Source organism: Hippopotamus amphibius, chromosome 16 (genome assembly GCF_030028045.1).
Source record: "Hippopotamus amphibius kiboko isolate mHipAmp2 chromosome 16, mHipAmp2.hap2, whole genome shotgun sequence".
NCBI classification, from domain to species: Eukaryota; Metazoa; Chordata; class Mammalia; order Artiodactyla; family Hippopotamidae; genus Hippopotamus; species Hippopotamus amphibius.
The window spans coordinates 3542995-3563570 of NC_080201.1; the positions used below are offsets into that span (position 1 = coordinate 3542995).

At 62.2% G+C, this 20576-nt stretch overlaps 1 protein-coding gene and 1 long non-coding RNA gene across 6 annotated transcripts in view; one reads left to right on the forward strand and one right to left on the reverse strand.

The window, feature by feature from the left end:
• Nucleotides 1–20576, reverse strand: part of GSE1 (Gse1 coiled-coil protein) — a 409268-nt gene that overhangs the window by 179313 nt on the left and 209379 nt on the right. The gene's annotated exons all lie outside the window — the stretch shown is intronic.
• LOC130837963 (uncharacterized) lies at nt 7126–11171 on the forward strand. The gene is made up of 3 exons (XR_009049621.1): nt 7126–7260; nt 8102–8219; nt 8712–11171. It is a non-coding gene; the product is annotated as an uncharacterized LOC130837963 (long non-coding RNA).

Sequence of the window (20576 nt, forward strand, 5' to 3'; positions counted from 1 at the left end):
CCACCTTTGGGTGGTGTGGCAAGGAGGGGCAGCCCCCACCCTGTGTGCTGGGGGGCTCCTGTGGCCCAGGAGGTCATAACCCTGCAGCGGCTGGGAAAGGGCTGGCTCGCCAGGGCCCCTCCCTGGCTGAGAGGTGTGTCCTTCCCTGCGCCCCAGCTCCCTCCAGAGGCTTCTGGCCTCTCCTTTCCAGATAAGTGCTGGAGAGCTTCAGGCTCTCAGTGACTCTTCAGGCTGCCTTTCTCCTCCAACGCCTACTAAATCAAGCCGGAGCTGAGAGCCACCGGCTGGGAGCAGAGGAGGAAGGAGGGGCCAGGCTGCTGGCTGGCTCTCAGGAGCTGCTGGAGGGGTGGGGGCTGAGATGGAGTCTCCAGGAGGAGGAGGGGGAGGTGAGGAAGAGGCCCAGACCCGGGGTGGAAGGGGACAGCTGGGGGGCCGGCGGGGAGGCAGGCTGGGAGGAAACCGAGGCACCTGAGGTCCCAGCCGGGCTGGCTAGCCAGGGCCTTTCAGCTCAGAACCCTGGAACCTCAGGCCGCAAGGGGCTCATGGAAGCTCAGGGCGGTGATTCCCACACCTGCCGGGACATTCCAGGTGAGCCTAATTAAACAGGGGGACTTTGCTGGAGCCACCACCCAGGTGATTCAAGCTTGAGAAGCAATCTACCCCATTACCCCCTGGAGTCTGAAAAGTTGCTGCGTCTCAGAACCCTGGGGGCAACTTGAACCACCTCCCCACCCCTAGGCTGTCTGGGCGGCACCCAGACCCATGACATCACACCTCTGGGTGTGGACCCAGGCATCCGTAGTTCTTAAAGCATCTAGAGGATTCCTACTTGCAGCCGAGGTAGAGAGCCCTCGTTCCAAGACAGTGGTTCTCTGAGTCGGGGTGGTTCTGCCCCCCACCCACGGCATGTGTGGCAAGGTCAGCAGAAATCTTTACTTGTCACAATGGGGGTGGGGGTGCCACCAGCATCTAGTGGGTGGGGGCCAGGGATGCTGCTCAACAGCCTGTGATGCACAGGACGGCCCCCCACCAAGGATCATCGGACCCCCATGTCTGCAGTGCTGAGGTCGAGGACCCTGGGCTAGGCCAGTCCCTCCTGGGTGCAGGCAGATGCCCTTGGAAACACTATTGCAAGGGAGCCCAGCTCAGTGCTTGCCCCAAGCATGCTCCCAGAGAATCGCTGGGTCTCCTTCCCTGTCTGGGATCCCTGCTGGGGCGAGGACAGCTCTGCAGAATTGCTTCCTGCAGCTGAGCTGAAATCTGGGAACTTCCACCCCCTGGACCAGGCCCCACCCATCTGTCCTCAGACCCCAGATACTCACTAGCAGCCCACTTTCAGGGTCCCCTGAGTCTCCTCTGCTCAAGCAGAATCTCACCCCATCCCCATCCCACCCGTGGTTTCCTCGACTCATTCCCCATCAGAGTCCCAGGTTCTGGAACGTTCCTCAGTTTATCTACATCTGTCTTAGAATGCGGGCCCACAGGACCACGAGCACACGTGTGGGGTCCACCTGTGCCAGCCTCCCTGCCACTCTCCGTGCCTCTGAAGATGACGTGAGGACAGGTCACGCCTGGCTCCCGCTCCTCTGGAGCAGCCAAGGCCACATTCACCTCCTGCCCGGTCAAGTTCCCCATCCTCCGCTTGTCGGTTTGCTTTCCGAAACGAAGTGCTGGAGCGCACGTGAACAACACTGTGTTTTCTCAAGGGGTTTCTTCCCGTCGGCCAGCAGATTAGCAAACACCTGTGTGCCACATCCAACGAGTCTGGTAGCCCTCCCACGGCGTGGGTACCTGTGAGAGGGTGGTTCTCATCTCTGGGGACATGCCCATCACCTGGGATTTTCTTAAAATACCGGCCTGGGGCCCCGCCCTGGACCAGTCATATCAGAATCTCTGGGGACAGGGATGGGGCAGAAGCCTCAGTGTTTCTAGAACACAGGTGGTTCCAGTGTGCCGCCAGAGCTGAGAGCAGCTGCAGTAAGGACTGAGGACACAAGCTCTCCCCAGGCCAGCCTGTTTGACCTTGAACACACTCGGCATTTCAGGCTAGCGTGGCTGTAGGGGAACAGCTGATGGGTCCAGGGACGTGAGCTGGGAGGGAGGCCGGGTACAGCCTGCTTCTCCCCGGGGCCTGAGCAGAGCTCCCAGCAGTGGCGGCCAGCACCCCACCACCCTCACCCCGCGGCTGGCAGGAGGGGTGCCCTTGCTTATCCCATGCAGAGCCAGCCTGGGCAAAGCCGGCCACAAGGGCAGGACTTGGGTGGAGGTGCGTCCTGTATGTGTCCTGGGGCCCCTCCTCTTCATCCCACAAGGAAAAGAACCAGAATTTAGGGAGCTGTGGGGTCTGTGGCTGGGAGGAGACAGGCGTGTAGACTCGGATCCAGCTGGGCTGCTAACTGACTGTGTGAGCTGCGGCGAAGGGCCCCGTGGCCCTGGGCTTCAGCACCATCATCTCTAAAGGACAGCTGAACACGTGGTCAGCCCTGAGCACAGCAAAGGCTCAAGACAAAAGAGGAAGAGAAAGTCTGAATTGACTTGCTCAAGGTCACAGTAACGTGCAGGGCCTCGGTTTTCTCATCTGTACAATGGACATACTGGGCTGCCTGAACTCTTAGAATCCTCCACCTCTAAACCGCCCCTGGGCCGATCCCAGCGAAGCCCCACTAAGCACATGGGCAAAAGACACCAAACAGGGCAGTGAAGATGAGCACCCTGGTCTCTCCAGGGTGAAAGAATGCTGGGTGGTGTTAGGTTTGTGCTCTGAGGCTCTAGTAACCAACTGTGGGGGGTGGGGGCGGGGGTGGTGGTGATGGGAGTCAAGAGGAACCGTAGGAGAAGGGCCACCAAGTACAGTTGTTCAAGTTGTTCACTGCACAAGAGCATTTGATGAAATGGCAAATGGTTGCTGAAACCCAGCCCTCACTCTGCTCGTAAAACACACCTGGGAATGGGTTCTATCTGCCTGGTGGAAGAGGCACCTTCTCATTTGCACAAAAGCCCTGTATAGGTTGGTGGTGACTCTCCTAGGGAAGGCCTGCTGCTTCCCAAATTCTGCCCTCCTAGTTCCAAATTCTTTTCCTAGGGATAGTCTTTCCTCTCACTCTGAGAGCACAGACTGGAAATACAACCTCCCAGGAAGGACACAGACTCTTAAAATCATTCAAAGGGGTAAATGATTGACACCCATCATTTATAGACAAGACAAAGGAGGGCACGGGGGTACTGTGTGCGGTGGGCAGGGTTGTCACCTAGAAATATCCTGCCTGCCTCCTGACTTGGCCCCGATGCCACACTTTCAGGGTGCACAAGTACAGGCGTTATTAGAAACCACCAAGAATGTAGAAGACAGCGATGGGGTCACATACAGTAGCAAAATGGAAGTCTCCAGAGCCCCTCAGAGCCTGAGAACAAAGGACCAAAAATGACACAAGCAAACCCGAACACCACCTTGCTCCAGAGACAGGAGCCGGAGGGTGCGGCCTCAGCCTCCTCATCTGTAAAATGGGACCCACGGCACTGCCTCTGTCATGCGGTAAAATGAGACAATGTATAGAAAGGGTTCAGAACAGGCTCTGGTGAGTTCTTTATAAATGTTAGTTGCTATTATTATTGTTGTTCTTGGGAAACCGGGGGCAGCACCAAGCCTTACGTCACATTTTTGGGGCTCCCTTGGCCCCCGCATCTGCCCCCCTGGAGGCTAAGGCAGAATCACTCTAGTCTTGCTCCTGGGGTGTGAGGACTTCGCTGGCCAGCTTACACGGGGCAGCAGGGAAAGGCCGCGTGCAGGTGGGCCGGGGGGCCCTGGGAGGGAGCCCACCCCTCACCCTCACCCTCTCCCTCACCCTCTCCCCATGTGCCCAGAGCTTATCTCCTGGGGTGATGACACATTTCATCCTCGTGAGGGAGACGACAAGGTCTGCTGTGCTGACCCTCTAAGGGACAAGAGAGAAACCCAAGACGGCCTGTATCCTCATCCCAGGTCAGAGGTGGCCTCACCCCTGCGGCCGCCAAATTCCTGGCCTTCGTGACCTGGCAGCTGCAGCCCAGGCCTCTCGGGGAGCACACCGGGCCCCTGCTTCCAGGCTCACGACGGGGAGGCACACACGCCCCCACCATTCCACCCCTTGCCTTGCCCGCTCTGGGGTCCTGACCTCTTCCAGATAAGCCCGAGAGAGCCTCGTCCCCTCCCCTCTCCCCATCCCTATCTGGCTGTTGGCTACACACTCCCAGGGCCCAGGGGGCAACCCTAGCTGCCCTCTCTTTCAGGGTCAGAGAAAAGCAGGGGCGGCAGGAGCCGCCGGCTCACCTCCTCCGCCATCCTGGGCTGGCGGCAAGTCCGGGACACCAATTTCTGGGGCTCATTAATCAGAAGACGTCTCCAAGCCCAATAGGCAGCATCTTCTGGAGAGGAGACCGCAGAAGCCCCCGTCAGCTCCCTTGGGTGCACAGCAGCTCCCTGTGATTCAGCAGGGAGAGGGCTGTTTCTGTCCTCACGGGGTGAAGGGTGGGGTGGCATCCTCTTTGGCAAGCACAGCTTGCCCCACCGTCTCTCCTGGGGAGGGGAGGACCGAGGGCGGGGTCTTCCTTCCAGGACCTGGGCTCCTGCAACAGCCTCCCAGCAGGGCCTCTCCCCCGCCGCAATTTTCCCTACGACAGATGCTAGATGAATCCTCTTTGAATATCACTTAGCCACCTCAAGGGCTCCCAGACACACAAGGCAGAAAACCACCGTTCCCTTCCTGTCCTCAGGGTCCTTGGGGATTCGCAGGGGCCCTGGTCCCCACGGGACCGGCCTGTACTTCATGCCGTGTGAAATGCTGGGCTGTGTGTGTTGAGGCACCAGAAGTTTGGAAACTCCAGAGCATAAAACGGGAAGCGCTCGGGGTTTCCTAGGTGGCGCAGTGGTTAAGAATCTGCCTGCTAATGCAGAGGTCACGGGTTTGATCCCAGCTCCAGGAAGATCCCACATGCCGCGGAGCAACGAAGCCCGTGTGCCAAAAAAAAAGAAAACAAAAAAACGGGAAGCGCTGTTCCACAAGTGCAGGAAGCTCTCTGGTCGGCCCCTGCCCTGTGGGATGTCCTCTCTCCTGGACTCCAGCTCACCGGTCCTGATGCCCCAGATCCTTCAGTCCCGGAACCAGACATAGAGAATGCTGCCCCCTCTGCACCACGCGCCCCACACACCGCGGGGCTGGCACGCGGCATCTCCCCAAACACTGGCCTGCCCTTTGGTGACCCTCCTGGAGGCCAGGCCTGCATTAACTCAACGAGCCGCCAGCCTCCTCTGGACCAGAGCAGGCTGAGCCGAGTCCAGAGGGAAAGCTGGATGCCGAGGTTCAAAGCCCAGCTCTGTTACTTAACAACCGTGTATCCCCAGGCAAGTCATTAGCCTTTCTGAGCCTCAGTTTCCTCATCTGGAAAATGGGGACCCTTCAAGCGTCTCCTTGCAGGGTTACAGCGAGGAGACACGCGTTCCTATGGGTTTGTAAGGTGCACAGAGCAGGGCCTGACCCATGAGGTCACCTGGCCTGGGGGGCGGAGAGAGCATTTCGCCCAGGGATGGGGGACAGGTGGCAAGACTTGGCTCCTGGCAGGCACGAGCCGACCACGAGGGCTGCCAGGCTCCAGGCGAGGGTCCTGGGGCAGCTATGGAGAGGGTCTGAGGGGCAAGCGGGCTTCCGAGAGGGGCACCTCGGGCCATCCTCAATCAAACGTGCACCTCCCCACATCAGGGTGGGGGCGACCGCATTTTACAGATGAGGAAAAGGAGGCGTCAAGAGGGAGAAGGGTTAGGGCTAGGGCAGGTGACCTTGGGCAGGGTCACTCGCAAGGAAGGCGAGGGCCACCCCTTCCCCGGCCCCCAGGCCAGGAACTGCCCCGGCTGAGCCCAGCCTTGGGGAGCTGCCTTGGGGGTTGAGCGACACAGGTGGACCCCAGCCCTCAGCAGCTGGGGCTCCAGGACCCCCCTCAGCCCACAGGGTGGCCACCCGATGGGACCTGCCCCATGGCCACCCACTGACTTCCCCCTGATTCAAAGGGCCGCCCTCCCCAAGTCTGGGGGCCCAGCGCTCAGCAAGCAGCCCTGCAGCCCCCACCGCTGCCTCCAGGCTGGCTCACGGCCTGCCCGCGGCCCCCTCTTCCCGATGCATCACCATCATGGAACGCCCGGAGCGCACCGAGCGCTCGGGGACGGCCTCCCTGCACACGTGCCGGCTCAGGGTGCGGTCCGCACGGCCTCTGAGGGGGCGCTGCGGAAAGGAAGGCTGCAGGGGGTGGGCGGGCTGCCCAGGGTCCCCAGACCCCGGTGGTGTCCCTGCAGAGCTCCCCAAACGGCTTCCCTTCAGCCCCCCGCCCCCCAACCAGCTGCGCCGATGCCAAAATCCGGAACCTTCATCCGACAGGGGGAGCGGAGGGGCTGCCTTGGGGCTGGCAACCCGCCAGCTCCACCAACAGAGGGGGCCCGGGCCCAGGAGTCTGCGCCGCCTCTGTGCCCAGAACCACCAGCCGTGTTGGGGCACCCTTGGGGGGGCCACAAAGCCTGAAACACACAGGCAAGGCGGGGAGGAAATGAGTGCCAAAACACTCCCAGAGAAGGCAAAGGTCTCCAGCCAAGACCCGTGGTGCCCGCGGGGCGGGAGGAGGCACTGAGCGGCCCCCAGCCCCACGGAGGGGTCTCCACCCACCCGGCACCAACAGAGCGCCTGGCCGAGAAGACGCGCTCCGTGTTTATTAACAACACAAACGGGGGAGAGAAAACGCGACCTCCACGCCTGGAAAAGACACCCGGCGTCCCGCCCCCCGCAGATGTGTCTCTCCAGCAGTGTCTGTCCCCAGGGTCCCTGCGCTCAGACCCTGCACCAGGATTCCACGAGCCCGGAGGCAGGACACAAGCACAAGCTCTCACGTGGGGACAGTCTACGCCCGCGCGAGCCCGGGGGGCCCAGGGAAGGAGGTGGCAGCCAATCTGGGCTTCCAGAAGCGTCTGGCTCTTTAGCTCCGGGGCTGCCAGCCACACTCACCCGGGCGGGGCCGCTCTGCAAACTCCCGGCAGCCTAGCTACACCCCCAGTTAACTACATCACAACCAGGGGAGGGAGGGGTGGCCCGCACCCGGATCCCAAAGTCTCCCAGTGATTCCCTGAGCCGCCAGGACCCGGAAGCTGTGGATGGAGGGAGAGGTGGGTAGCCGGGGTGGGAATCCCGGCAGCACCCCACGTTAATTACCCCAGCCCCCAGGCGTGTCCCAGCTCGTGACCGTCGGGTAAGTCAATACACAACCATGCTGGCAGGGGCGGCAAGCACCGCCAAACTAGGGATGCGGAGTCAGACAGCTTGACTCTCAAGACATAATCGGTTTAATTGCAGGGCCTCGGCGCAGGCCAGGGTGGTGAACTGCTCCCGCACTCCCATCCGTTTTATTAAAATCCAATTATTCGAGCTGGCCACGGGGCTCCGGCAGGGACAAAGAGGCATCTTCAGCCAAGGTCGGATCTGATGCTGAAAGACGAGTCTGTGGGGCCCAGACACTTCTTCCTTAGGGCACATGGGCCCTGGGCTCTCAGAGCCACAAAGGGGAGAGAGGCAGGCAAAGAGGGCCTGTTCCGTGGCCTCCTGGGCTGCGTGGCCTGTGGGGAGGCAGCTGACAGTGGGACCCTGGGCTTGCATATCACTACCCACCAGAGGAGACGGTGATGCCACACACCTCACAGGAGCGTCGTGAGCTGCTGACGTGGACTGAACGTCCCCCCCACCCCCCACATCCCATTCATCTGTGAAGCCCTGATCCCTAATGCAAGGGTATTCGGAGGTGGAGCCTTTAGGAGGTGATCTGGGTTAGACAGGGTCATGAGGGTGGGGCACCCAAGACGGGATTAGTGCCCTTATAAGAGGTGAGGCACACGTGCACAGAGCAGCAGCCGCATGAGGACACGGTGGCGGCGGCCCCAACAGGAGCCCAGTCAGCCGGCACCAGATCCCGAGCTTCCGGCCTCCAGAACCTTGAGGGGTAACGTCTGTTGTCTAAGCCCCCAGTCAATGGGGCTCTGTTACAGCAGCCTGAGCGGACAGAAACACAAAATAAACACCCCAATGTCCATCAACAGGCGAATGGACCCAGCGGTGCTAGTGCATCCTGACAGTGGGACCCCACTCTCGACCACGACACAGGCACCAACAGCAGTGTGCTGAGAGAAGGAAGCCGGACACGAATCTTCCCGCTGGGTGAGTCCTATGACAGTCCAGCAAAGGCGAAGCCAGAGGGATGGAAACGAGACCTGAGGTTGTAGAGCATGGGGGAGGGGAACGAGGAGATTTTCTGCGTTGTGGGCAGTGGCCGGGTGGGGGGAGGAGTTTTACATCTTGACGGTGGTGCTTGTCTCACCGCTGTAGAAATGTGTGAAAACTCACCAAATAGTGCACTTAAAAAGAGTGAATGTTGTTGAATATAAGTTATGTCTTGGTAACCCTGATTTTTTAAAAACATAAGGTGTCTGCAAAGAGCTGGCCACAAAGTGAAGCCGTGAGAGGGTGGCTGGGTGCACCTAGGCAGCTCAGATTCTATGCCAAAGGGCTGGAGGGGCAAGACCGCTGGGGCTGAGACGCCCCTTGCCCCTCGGCCAGGCTGAGCTGGGAGCCCTGGTGGACAGGGTGGCAGGAAGGGGGCAGCTGGTCATTTGCCAGACGTGGCAGGCTGTCCTTTCTGTCTTCCCGCAGCATCGTCACCATCACTGCCTTGTCGTCAGCATCAGATCCTCAAAGCAGCTCTTCAAATCCAACCCCTACATTTGGCAGGAGGCAGGATCAGAGACGGCAAGCCTTCTCGCCAAGGTCACACAGCAGCGATGCAGAGCCACCACCCACAACACGAGGCCGGTGCTTAGGGTTCAGTGAGTGACTCTCAGCCAGGTGGAAACCAGGCAACGGGGCATCGAAAGCCTTGCTCCTGAGACAGGAGAGGAGTTCCCGCTGGGCTCACATTTCCAATCAACCTTACTTGGCGAGAGTTCCTCCCGTCCTCCAGGCCTTGCGGCAACTGGCTTCTCAGGTGGCCCGGCCGCGAAGGGCCTGATCGGGAAGCCAGGGCTCGCCCCCCGCCCCCACGCCACTGCCACCGCTGCTGTCCCAGCAAGGGCCCTGAGGTTTCCAGCCCCCCTGGGCTTTGCTTTTCCAGGTCCTTCCCGGCCCAGCCCCACCAGGGACGCCGTGGTCGGTGAGGCCGGGAACAGCTGCCCGGCACCTCCCAAAAGCCTCAAACATGGCACGCGGCGGGAGCCCCCGGCCATCACGCTGCCACGCGGTGAATCGGGCACCATCGGAGTCACAAAGACCCATTAAAACGAGAGGAGAAACAGCTTTCCGATCCCCCAGAGCACCCCGGCCAGCTGCTCCCCGCTCCCACCTCGTTGCCCCCGCGGGGCTGCTCCCTCCGCGCCCGGCCACCTGCCCCTGACAGCGGGGATATTGATGCCGCCTCCTGGGCCCGGGCGTCGGCCGCTGGGGCCGAGGGGCAGAGGCCCCGCAGAGGCAAACAGCTCCCGGATGTTCGACTCAATGGCTGTGAGGAGAGATGAGAAATTGCCTTTCTGACCCAAAACCGGAGTTCACAGCTGCACTTCATTACAGATTTCTCCAGGAGGCCCTGGGAGAGGCCAGCTCGGAAGGGCTCACCTGTTAACAGCAGCTGCGCCTGCCTCTTTCATAAGCACGTTGGTGGTTTCCTGCCCGGGGCTGCGGGGGCAGGAGGTGCGGGCGGCACGGGCGGGCTGCCAGCGGTGCCCCGAAGCCCCCCCACCCCTGCCACTTTGCATTAACTCAGCGGATGGAGGGAGGAAGAGGCGCCAGATAAGTGAGCGGGAGGGAGAGGAAATGGCCACAGACCTGGGCCTTGCTCTCCTTAGAAGGTACCAGAAGGCAGGGGACACATCTTCCCCCCGGGGGCCCCACCTTGTTCCTCTGAGTCTCACGTCCGCTTCGCTGGGCTAACGTGCACCTGTGTCAGGGGCCTGGAGCACCTCGGGGTACGTAGCAGCTGCTCAATAAATGCCCCCTCCCCTCCGCCCTTACAGCAGCCGCTCCGTGCTTTTCAAATGCCACCGTTCAATACCTGGCAGTTACTTAAAGAGCACAGGAACCAGGGGTTCTCCACCCTGGCTGCATGTTAGAATCATCTAGAGGGCTTGTGGCGCTCAGAGCCAGCTTCGGCAGGAGGAGAGCCAGGCTGAGGAGACAGCCCTCGCCAGCCACCAGGCTGCCCTGCCCTTCCTTCCAGCTGTGCTCTCCCGCCCCCATTAAGGTTTTCACTCATGTCCCCCAACAGTGAGACAGAGCAGGCCCTGAGGTATAGGAAGCCGTCCCCCGAGGCTGCCACCCCAGGATAGAGCATATCAGCCTGGCAGTGAGAAGCTGTGTGATGCCAGGCAAGTAGCTTAACTTCTCTGGGCCTTTGCCGACAAGGCTGGGTACTGGCTGGGTACAGACAGCCTCAAAGATGTGCCTGGAAGGCACCCTAGAGTCTGGCCTCACACCTAAAATCCTGTCTCATTTCTTCTTCTGTGCGTTTCTGAGCTCTTTGTGGTCTGGGCGGAAATGGGGTTTCAGTTCAGTCTCTGCCACTAGATCCCTGCGTCATGCCAAAAAAGCTGCGCCCTGCAAAGCCTCAGTCACCTCACCTGGGAAGTGGGAAGGACGCACCAACCTCACAGGTCATTGTGAGGGTGAAACAGGCACCCAGCAAGCGCCTGGCCCAGTGGCGGTGACGGCTGGCGTGTCCTGAGTCCTGAGACCTCACGGCACACCCGCGGGGCAGGTTCTTTTAGGAGCCACATTCTCCAGGTGAGAAAGCCAAGGTCTGGAGAGGTCACTCACCCAAGGTCAACTGGTAAGGCTGGGATGTGAACCCTGAACTTGTGAGTCCAAGGTCCTGGCCCCCACATGCTCCCATGGGCCTCCTGCTGGTGCCTCTTCTTGTCCTAGACCCTCCCAACAGGGCCACCAGGACCTCGGTACGGCCGGAGCCGATGGGTTGCAGGACCAGGACACACACAGGGCCCTGGGCCGTGAAGGGGGTGGGAGGGCTGTGCCCCCCATCTCGCCTGTGCCCTCCACTCATGTCCAGGAATAGAGCAGGGAAGGCACGGGGGCCCAGGGTGAGTCCACACGGGGTCAGCGCCTGGAGCCGCCGGCTCAAGTCCTGGAGGAACAGAGAGGCCCAGGTCAGGGCTGCAGCACGCACAGCACCCGACATTGTATGGGGCGGGGGGTAGGGGAAGAGGAAGGAGGGAGAAAACTACAAAGGAAGCCATGTGCCTGCACAGGGAAAGGAGGTCAGGCGGGGACGGCAGACGGGGAGGAGCGAGGCAGCCAGGCCGGGAGCGGGGAGCCGGTGGGCACAGTCGAGGACACTGGGGCTCAGAGAGATCAGCTCACCCGCCCGTCGGCGCACGGGAAGCCACGTGGGACAGACGGCCACCGCCCCGTGACACGCCGTGCCCTCCCCCCTTCCTTGGGCCAAGCTTCAGGCCCTCCGGGGCAGGTGTGCCGGGGGTCCCACCACCATCCGTGCCGAGAGCCAACGGCGGGCCGTCTACAGAGGACCCTGGAGATGCCGCCCTGCCCCGGCCACCCTTCCTGCACGTCTCACTCTTGTCCTGATGCCTTGTCCCCTCAGTGTCCGCCCAGGGGACCGTCCACAACACCAAGAGTCGACGTTTACCCGTGCCTACTACTTGGTCCTGGAGCTTAAAGCGGGTCAGCTCATTCCAGCCCCGCAGCCGCGCTGCCAGGCAAGTGCTCGTACCGTCCGCCCGTGACAACCGGGGCAGCGGAGCCCCAGGACGCTGCGGCGGCTGCCGGGCTGTCTCAGCGGGTCAGGGCACAGCGGGAGGGGCCCGGCCGTGCGGCTCCAGAGCTCCTGCCTCTGCCCGACAGGGGGAGGGATGAACAGGGGCCTTGGTGTCCTGGGAGAGCCCAGGTCCTCCCAGGAATGGGCCCCCTCTTCCCAGACCTGACTCCACACGGCTCCCTACCTGGGAGGACGCTGGGCCAGGGGAGGCTCTGGGAGCAACAGAGCTGACGACAACGGTGCGCATGGTGGCGAGGACACCGGCAGCGAATATTTACACGTCGCGCCCCGTGTGCACACCGGGCGCGCTTCCAAATGCTACGTACACGACCGTGACTCACGGCACCTCCCAAGCCTGTGTGGGTGGGAGATGCCATTATCTGCCCATTTTACAGATGAGGCACCCACGGCACAGACAGGTTAGGTGGCCTGCCGGAGACTCAGAGCCAGTAGGTGTCGGAGCCCGGATGTGAGCCCACGGGCCTGAGCCCAGGGGCTGTGAGCGGGGGCCCCTGCAGAAACCCCACAGGCCGGCGTGGGGGGGAGCAGGCCAGCCGCCCCAGGGCTGGGGGCAGGGGGGTGCCCTCCCTCCCGCCAGGAGAGGGCTGCCGCTGGCACTCTCCCCAAGAGGACAGGCCTTGCAAGGGAAGCAGAAGTCTGTCGTTAGCACAGCGCCAAACCCAAAGTGGCTGCGCCCGAGCTGCAATCCAATAAAAGCGCGACTTGTCTATTTATCATCCTCGGGGCTTTTTATCACAGTGCAGATGGCTGCTACCTCGGGAGGCTCAGCAGCTCCCTGCCAGCCGCCCGCCACGCAAAGCTGAGCTCAACAGAATCTGGGCCCGCACCTGCGAGGGGCCGCGTGAGGTGGCCACCCAGGCACGCGGGTCCCGTCGCTCCCTCTGCGCGGCCCTGACGGAGCAGGTAGCCCGCTCCCCCTCGGCTGTGCCCGCCCGGGGCCTGCCGCACCTGCTGCCGAGCCCTAATTACCCCGCGTGGCAGGTGCTCCCGGGAAGGAAGAGAAGGCGGCGAGGAGCCCTGCTGGGGGGCAGCAGAGGTGGGGGGGGGGGCGCTGGCTGCAAAGCGAGAGGCACCCCAAGCTCATCGCCAGGCGGCTCAGAACCGGGGGGCCCCATGGGGGCGCCGGCGGCGATTCAGGCTGGAAGATAAAGCCTGAGAAGATCAAGGGCGAGGCGTGCAGAAAAGACAGCGACCGTGCAGCCTCCTGGCACGCGAGCGCCGGGGGAGCCCGAGGAATTAGAAGCTGCCTGGAGATCACTGGAGGCTGAGACCCAGCCGCCAGCAAGCCCGAGGCCCGCTGGGGCCTCCGGAGGAGAGGTGGGGACCTGGGGCTGGGGGCGGTCACTGAATCCCTTCCAGCCTCTGCGTCCACATCTGAAACCCACATGAAGGTTGGGACTAGAGGGAGGGTGAGGAGGGTCCCTGAGGCCAGGTCTGAGGCCGGGGCCAGTTCCAGCCTCTCCCAGCAGCACAGGTTGTGTCCAGAGGAGGGAGCTTCCTCCACCAACACACAGCCCCAGCTGTAGCGCGTGTGTGTATCTGTGCACGCGTGTCGGGTGAAGGAGGGAGACCGAAGCACTTGCACCACCCGGCCTGCGAGATCTGGGGGACATGGGGTACCAGGGCACTGCAAGCCATGACCTTTGCCCCCTCGACTGTAGCCCAGGAAACAAAACATCCACTCCAACCCCCCACCCCAGAGGTTTCCCGGGCCATTCCGGTGTCTGCTCTCCAAATAAATCAGACTCGGCAGCTGTAAAAACGAACAGCCTTCTGCATCACGCACCTCAGGGATCCAGCTGGACGAGGGGCTGCTGATCTGGAAAAGGCATCGAGCATCCTTCCTGCCAACTCTCTGGTCTTCCCCACAGGACTTGAGCCTCTGGCCACCCCCGATGAAATCAGCTCCAGCTCCTGAGCTGTCGTTCCCATACCCCAGGTGCTGTATCTTGTGCCCTTCCTGTTGCCTAGAAAGCCCTTCTCTGCCCCCAGAACCTGCCTGCCACCCTGCAAGACTTCACTTAACTGCAGGAGCTCTGGGCCTCCCACAAACATTAGTTCTGGTTGTCGCAAGGGTGGAATCACCCCCTCCGCAGAGGAGGAAGCTGAAGCTCTGAGACGTCAGGGGACCTGGGCAGGGTCACCCAGCCTGCCACCTTCCCCGCGGGGCTGGATCCTCTGTCTTCCAGATGCTAGCACTCCTGCTGTCCCATCCTCTCCTGTGAGGACGAAAGTAGGGGCCTGGGGATATGTGTGCAGTGTCCCCTTGTGCACATGCCACGCCATCCACGTTTGCCTCGAGGTTTCTATTTTTTCTAACGATACCTAAGTTCCCGCCTGTTATAACAGCAACACACATAAATCATAGCGCAGGCCAGATCCACATCTTAGCACTGCACATACTTTTCCTTATTTGATCCCCTCAGCAACACTAGGAGGAAGGTACTATGGCTATCTCTAGTCCACAGATGGAAAGCGGCACAGAGAGGTGAAGAAACTGGCCCAAGGTCACACAGCTGGAGGCAGGATTCAAACCTGTAGTCAAGCAGACGAGGCCACGCTCTTGACTGTGCCCTGCACCGCGTGGCCCTGACGGGCCCGTCACCAATACCACCTGGTCACAACTGCCTGGACCATCTTTGCCCAGACAGGAGGAACCTGAGATTTCTGCGCTCCAGCTGAAGCTTTCTCGTGGTGAAGGGCAGGTGGGTAATATCGAGCCACTTGTCATCGGAGAATTCAAGGTGACCAGCCTGCTGGGGACCACACCAGGAGACCTGTCCTGGACCCCCAAAGATGGAAGCTGCATCTCTCCCCGCCCCCAAACAGGAAACCGACAGGGAGATGTCAGACCCCAGGGGGCAGGGTGGCCACAGGGGGAGGCCATGTGAGGACAGAGGCTGAGGTGGGAGTGCTGCGGCCACAAGCCCAGGATTCCTGGAGCCGCCAAGGAGCTGGAGGAGGCAGGAAGGGTCCCCCCAGAGCATCTAGAAGGAACTAACCCTGCCAACACCTTGACTTTGGACTTCCAGCCTCCAGAACTAGGATAGAATAGATTTCTGTCGTTCCAGACAAAGTCTGTGATGATGTGTCACATCAGCCCCACGACACTAACATAGGGGCCACCAGGACGGCCACTGCTGAGGAAGAGTCCCCACGCCATGGGCCGCCTGACTGGGACCCCTAGTTCCTTCTGCGTTCAAGGTGGGCGTGAAACCTGGAGCAGTCACGTCGCACCTCTCTCCTGACCCAAACATCCTGGACGACTGCCTGGCACCAGACCCAGTGTGTCAGCAGCCTCCATTTACCTTGGCAGTGGGTTCCAACCTCCAGCTTCCCAACCAACCCACCCTTCATTCATCCTTTCAACAAATGTGTATCAACCACCAGCTGAGCACCTGAGCACCTGGGAACACGGCAGGGAAGGAGATAAAGATCCTGCCTGCGAGGGGGTGACACTGCGGTGGGGGAGCCAGACCGTAAACAAGCAGATGAGGAGCACCATGCCAGCCACGGACGACTGCCAGGAGGGAAACACAGCTGGGGCGGCGGCCACGGATGGCTGTTCTAAGGAGGGTGGCCAGCACAGGCCTCTCTGGTGAGGTGAAGCCTGAAACGAGGGAGGGGTTGAATTCTGCAAATGTCCGGAAGAATAGGGCACCGGGCCGCTGGAACAGCAAGTGCAAAGGCCCTGAGGCAGGAACGAGATCTGTGCACTTGAGCGCAGGCAAGGCAGTCAGTGTGGCTACCCCTAAACTCCAACAGCCTAAGGTGTCTCTCCAGCTCAGACCTGCCCCCAGTCACCCGCCTGTTCATTCACTCACTCAACAAACATTTCCTGCATCAGGAACTGCATCAAGCTTCAGGAATACACGGGCGAACAAGACACGGGAAGTCCGTCCGCTCTGGGTTTACATGCGCAGGAGTCAGACAGATAAGGCAGTTCAGATAAACATAGCAACTCAAGGGGGCAGGATGGGGAGAGAGGCGGGTTCTCTGGGAAAGACTTTGCTGCGGGGAGAGAGCCAGTGGGTGGGAGCCAGTCGTCCAGCAGGAGAGAGAATCTGCTCTGAAACCCGGAGGAACCCATGCCCCTCTCTGAAGGCGAGAGCCGGGGGTCAGCGAGTGTGTCTGTGCACGCACACGCGTGTGTGTCTCTGGGCCTCTGTGTCTCCGTACGTGTGTCTGTGCACGCGTGTGCATGTGTGTCTGTGCTCGTGCGTTGGGGAGAGGCTTCGCCAGGCAAGTCTGGACCTGAAGGCTCATCAGAAGCCCACCCCCCACGGATACAGGCCCAGGATTACAAAGTGCCTCAGCGTGGTGGGTGGTGGGTGGTGCCTGGTGCGTGCGTGCGAGTGTGCACGTGTGTCCGAGAGAGACGTGTGTTCTCCCCCAGCGAGCCCCTCGGAACAAAGTCCACCCTCTACCGCTCAGGCCCACCACCATCTGTCTCTCCCCCTCCTGCCGGGCTCGGCCATTACAGCCAGTGGGGGACACCGCCAACCTTCCAGGCCAGAGAGGCCAGATGGTGGGAATTGAGGCCCCCTCTCCCCCAAGGGACGTCGCGCCGGGGCTGCCGCCCCCTCCTCTGAGCCCCCCAGCCCCCCGGGTCACGGGGCAGGCCACCACCCTCATCCTCGGCGCCTCCTGGCTGTCCTGACCCTGTCCCTGAGCCCCACCGCCCGTGGCCTTTTGCTGCGGCCACATAAATCACCATCCAGGTCACGGCCCCCAGGGCCGGCAGACAGAGTGGCTGCCAAAGACCCCTGACAGACCAGGCCGGGGACCTCCAAGGGCCAGTGGGAAGGTCGGGAGGGCCCAGTGTTGCCCCAGGTCTCTGAGTGATCGCGGCTGGCCCCGCCGCACGGGGAGGGCGCCTGTGATCACAGGCCCCAGGTCGGGGGCTCAGGCCACACTCTCCCAGGTGTCCCCCGCGGAGGGCAGGCAGGAGGCCCCGGGGGGAGCCCTCGGCAGCTGTCTGAGCCAGCCGACCCCCAGCCCTGAGCCCCTGCACGCTGGGGTCAGAGGGGACGGAGGCTGGGCTGGACCCGCACACTCTGGATCCCACCGCTTGGTTTGAATGCTGGTCTGTTTCCTCACTAGCTAAGACTGAACAAGTGACGGGGCTGCTCTGGGCCTCAGCTTCCCCATCTGTAAAGGGGAGGGACTGCACCTGCCACCCCGAGGCTCTCCTTAGGAGTAAACGAGGCAGTGCTTGGAGCGGGGTCCGCACCTCCTGTGATCCACCCGTTAAGGTCCTGGGGGTGGGCCTTGGGGCACCAGCAGGAGTGGGGCAAAGGCACACCCTCCCGCCCCCCAGACCCCCTGAAGCCCTGCTGTCCACTCCCTCACTCATCCACGTCACACACGCCACAGAAATGGCACGCGGGCTGAGGGGGGCTCACAGCCTGACGGGCAGGCAGCACCAAAACACAGACAGAGGACGGCGGGCAGTCCCCAGGAGGCTCCGCACGGAGCCCCGCCCCCAAGGCTGGGGCAGCCACCCTGGGAGTGCGGGCAGCCCCAGGCAGTAAAGTCCCAACTAAGGGGAGCTCTTATTCACTGCCTGTTGTGTTCCAGAGCTCTACCTTCAGAACGGACTTAATCCCGCAGAATCCTAGGATCTGAGGTCCTGCTATGACCTAGGAAACTGCAGGCACAGAGAGGTTCAGTGACTTGCCCGAGACCACACTGAAAGGGTCAGAGGATTTGAACCCAGAGACAGTCGGGTCACTGACCCATCATCCAGCTGGCTCTAGCGGTGTTTCCAGCCTTGCTGACACCCCGCCCCCACAACTGCTGAACTCCCGGAGCCGACAACAAGGGGAGCGAAAAGCACATTGACTTTACCGGCGGGGAACCTGTCCCGGAGAGCGCAAGGGGCAGGCCGGAGCGCCGGGCGGTTGGCGCAGCGCTGGGACGGGAACCCAGACCCTTCCTGGGCTCAGATCTGGAGCAGAACTCGCCGCTTCCCCCTCCCGGCCCCCTTCCCGGGCAGAACCCCCCCCCCCCCGGCTGTGCAGACACGCAGCTCTCGCCTCCCCAGGGCGGGGCTGCCCACTGCTAGATGGCACTGGTTCCTTATTTCTCCTCCCTGGCACCGGGCGGCAGCCTCCTGGTCAGGCAGGAGGGTCCTGGCAGCATCAGGCTTTCTAGAAATAAAAACGTGGGGGAAAAAGCCTTTCCAGGAGGCCAGTTCTCATACTTACATGTAAAAAGGCCCCCTCCGTGCCCCCCCACCCTCCCCCACTCCCTCTGCGGGCAGCGGATGGTTCGGAGGGCGCGCAGGGGGCCTCTGTGACCCCAGGCGCCTCCTCTGGGAGCCCGGTGGGCGCGCCCGCTGGGGGTGGAGATCAGATGGCCGCGGAGGGGGAGGGGCTGCGGGGCAGGGGGGCCGCCGCCTCCTCGCCCCCGCCCCCTACAATGGGAAATTTCATGGGTGTGGTAACACGTGGGACGGGCCGGCTGGCCCGCGCCCCCCCGCCCCCACCATCTGTTCGGAGGCCAAAAGTCGCCAGGGAGGGGGACGCGCTGCGGGGGCTCCGCGGCGGCGGCGGCGGCCTCGGCGTTCACTCCTCTCCCCACCCCCACTTTTTCAGCAGATGTCTCCCTTCGAGGAGCTGGAGGTTCGCCCCCCCGGCGCGGAGGGGGCTGGGGGCCGGGGCAGGGGGCCAAGCCCCGCCCACGCTCAGGCCCGCGGGCTCCCCCCCAGCCCCGCGCAGGCCGCAGCGTGGGGTCCCAGCCCGGGAACCGGGCGCCTGGCCAGCGGGGCCCCTGCCAGGCAGCCGTCCCACCCCCCTCGGGCGGGAGACCGGCGCCCACGGGCCCTCCGGGGTTTGGGCCGCGCCCAGCTGGCCAGGCGTGGGGCTGGAGCTGGCTCCCGGGGACTCCCCGGGAGGTCAGCTCCTTCCCTCTCTGGGCTGCCCAGGTCCACGCCTTAACCCTCCGGGCCCAGAGTTTCAGTCCTCGCCCCTACTGAAGAAGGGAGTTTCCTCCAAAGAGGACCCTGTGTGGGTCTGACTGCCTCAGACCGTGAAAGGCTAATCCCCCACTCCTGCTCCAGAAGAAGCTCGGATGTCACCACTGAACAGCCAGCCAGAGCTGGTAATACTGCAGGGACAGGCTCAGGCTGACACCACCACACTAGAGTGACAGTGGCTGAGCTGATGCCTGGCTAGGATCAGGCTGTGATGAGGCTGGGCCAACCGTCAGCGGTGTGGCCCGAGGCCAGTGTCTTGAGTTCTCTGGGCAGTTTCCCTGTTGGCAAAATCGGGATAAGAAAACACTACCTTGCAGAACTGATGTATGCTGATACCTCCTTGGGATGCTGTCCCAAGTGCAGAGGAGGGAGGGGAGGGGAGTTCTGACAGCCCCCCACTAACCCAGGGCCTGAGGGGCTCAGCAGCCCCTGACCCAGGCTCCCTGCCCCTCCCAGGAAGGTTGCAGAGGCTGGAGGAGCCAACAGAGCTAAATAAATTTCCAAAGCACATCCCTGAGACTCAAGACCCGGGAGCCCCAGACCCTGCTTGTCTTCTGCGGCAGCTGGGGGACCCCAAGGGCCTGGGCTTCGGAGCCCACAACCGGGGGGGTGGAGTGTGGCCCCATCCCACGGGCTGGTGCTCGAGCACACAGAGGCGTGACCACTGCCCGCACCGCCCCCGCGGGGCGTGGGGCACAGCACCCACTCTGCAGTGAGATGGCTCACCGGGTGCCTGGCCCCTGGTCAACCCCAGCCCAGGCCTCACTGCACCGGTGAGGAAACAGGCGCACACTGGCAGAGACAGAGCTGAGCGGGGCACTGCATTTGGGAGGCCCTCTAGGGCTCCTCCCATTATTGGACCGTTTTACACACAGACTTGTTCCCTCTCTCCCAGCCTCAGATACGCCATTAAGCCCTCGTTGCCCCCTGAGACGTCCTACACTGGGAGGGGTTGGGGGTGGGGGCAGTGGGAAACCAAGAGGCCTCAGGCCCTCCACAGCCCCAGCCCCTCCCACCACACCCACCCGGAAGTCAGGCGCTGAGCTCCAGCCATGAGGGCTTGGACCGATCTAGGACACGGGCCTGGCACACACAGGGCTCTGAGGGGTTTCCAGGGCAGTGGCGGGGGTGGGGGCGTGGGGGTGGCGGGTTGGGATCTGCAGGGCGGGGCCGAGGGAGGACCCAGACCAGGCCCACCCTTGGGATGCTGCTGGCTAGAGCGTGCCTCTTGTGTGCAGCCCAAGGTTCCAGCCTCTCAGCAGGCTTGGGCCCCCTGCCCCCAGCGGACAGGGAGTGGAGGCCCTGAGGCAGGACTGGCCGCGGAACTTGTGGGGTCTCGTGCAGGGCTCCTCGCTCAAGGACGAACTGAGCGTCGAGGTGGCAAAACCAGCATGAAGCCAAGCGTGGGGCTCTGTGCCGCTGTACAGGTCACGTGCCCTGACGCTCCCCCTGCTCTGGGTCAGGGAGGAAGAGGGCCACCCCGAGGGGGCAGGGCAGAGATGGACAAGCACAGGCCCCAGCCAGTCTGACGTTCCGCCTCTGACACTTCCTAACTGTGTGGCCTCAGCCAAACAACTCAACCTCTCTGTGCTTTAGTTTCCTCATCTGTAAGATGCAGATAATAACAGCCCCTTCCTCACTGGATTACTGGGGAAATTAAAGGCGCTACATATACACGTAAAGACCTGGCACAGAGTAATCATGATGTGAATGTTATTAATTTTTATTATTATAACCT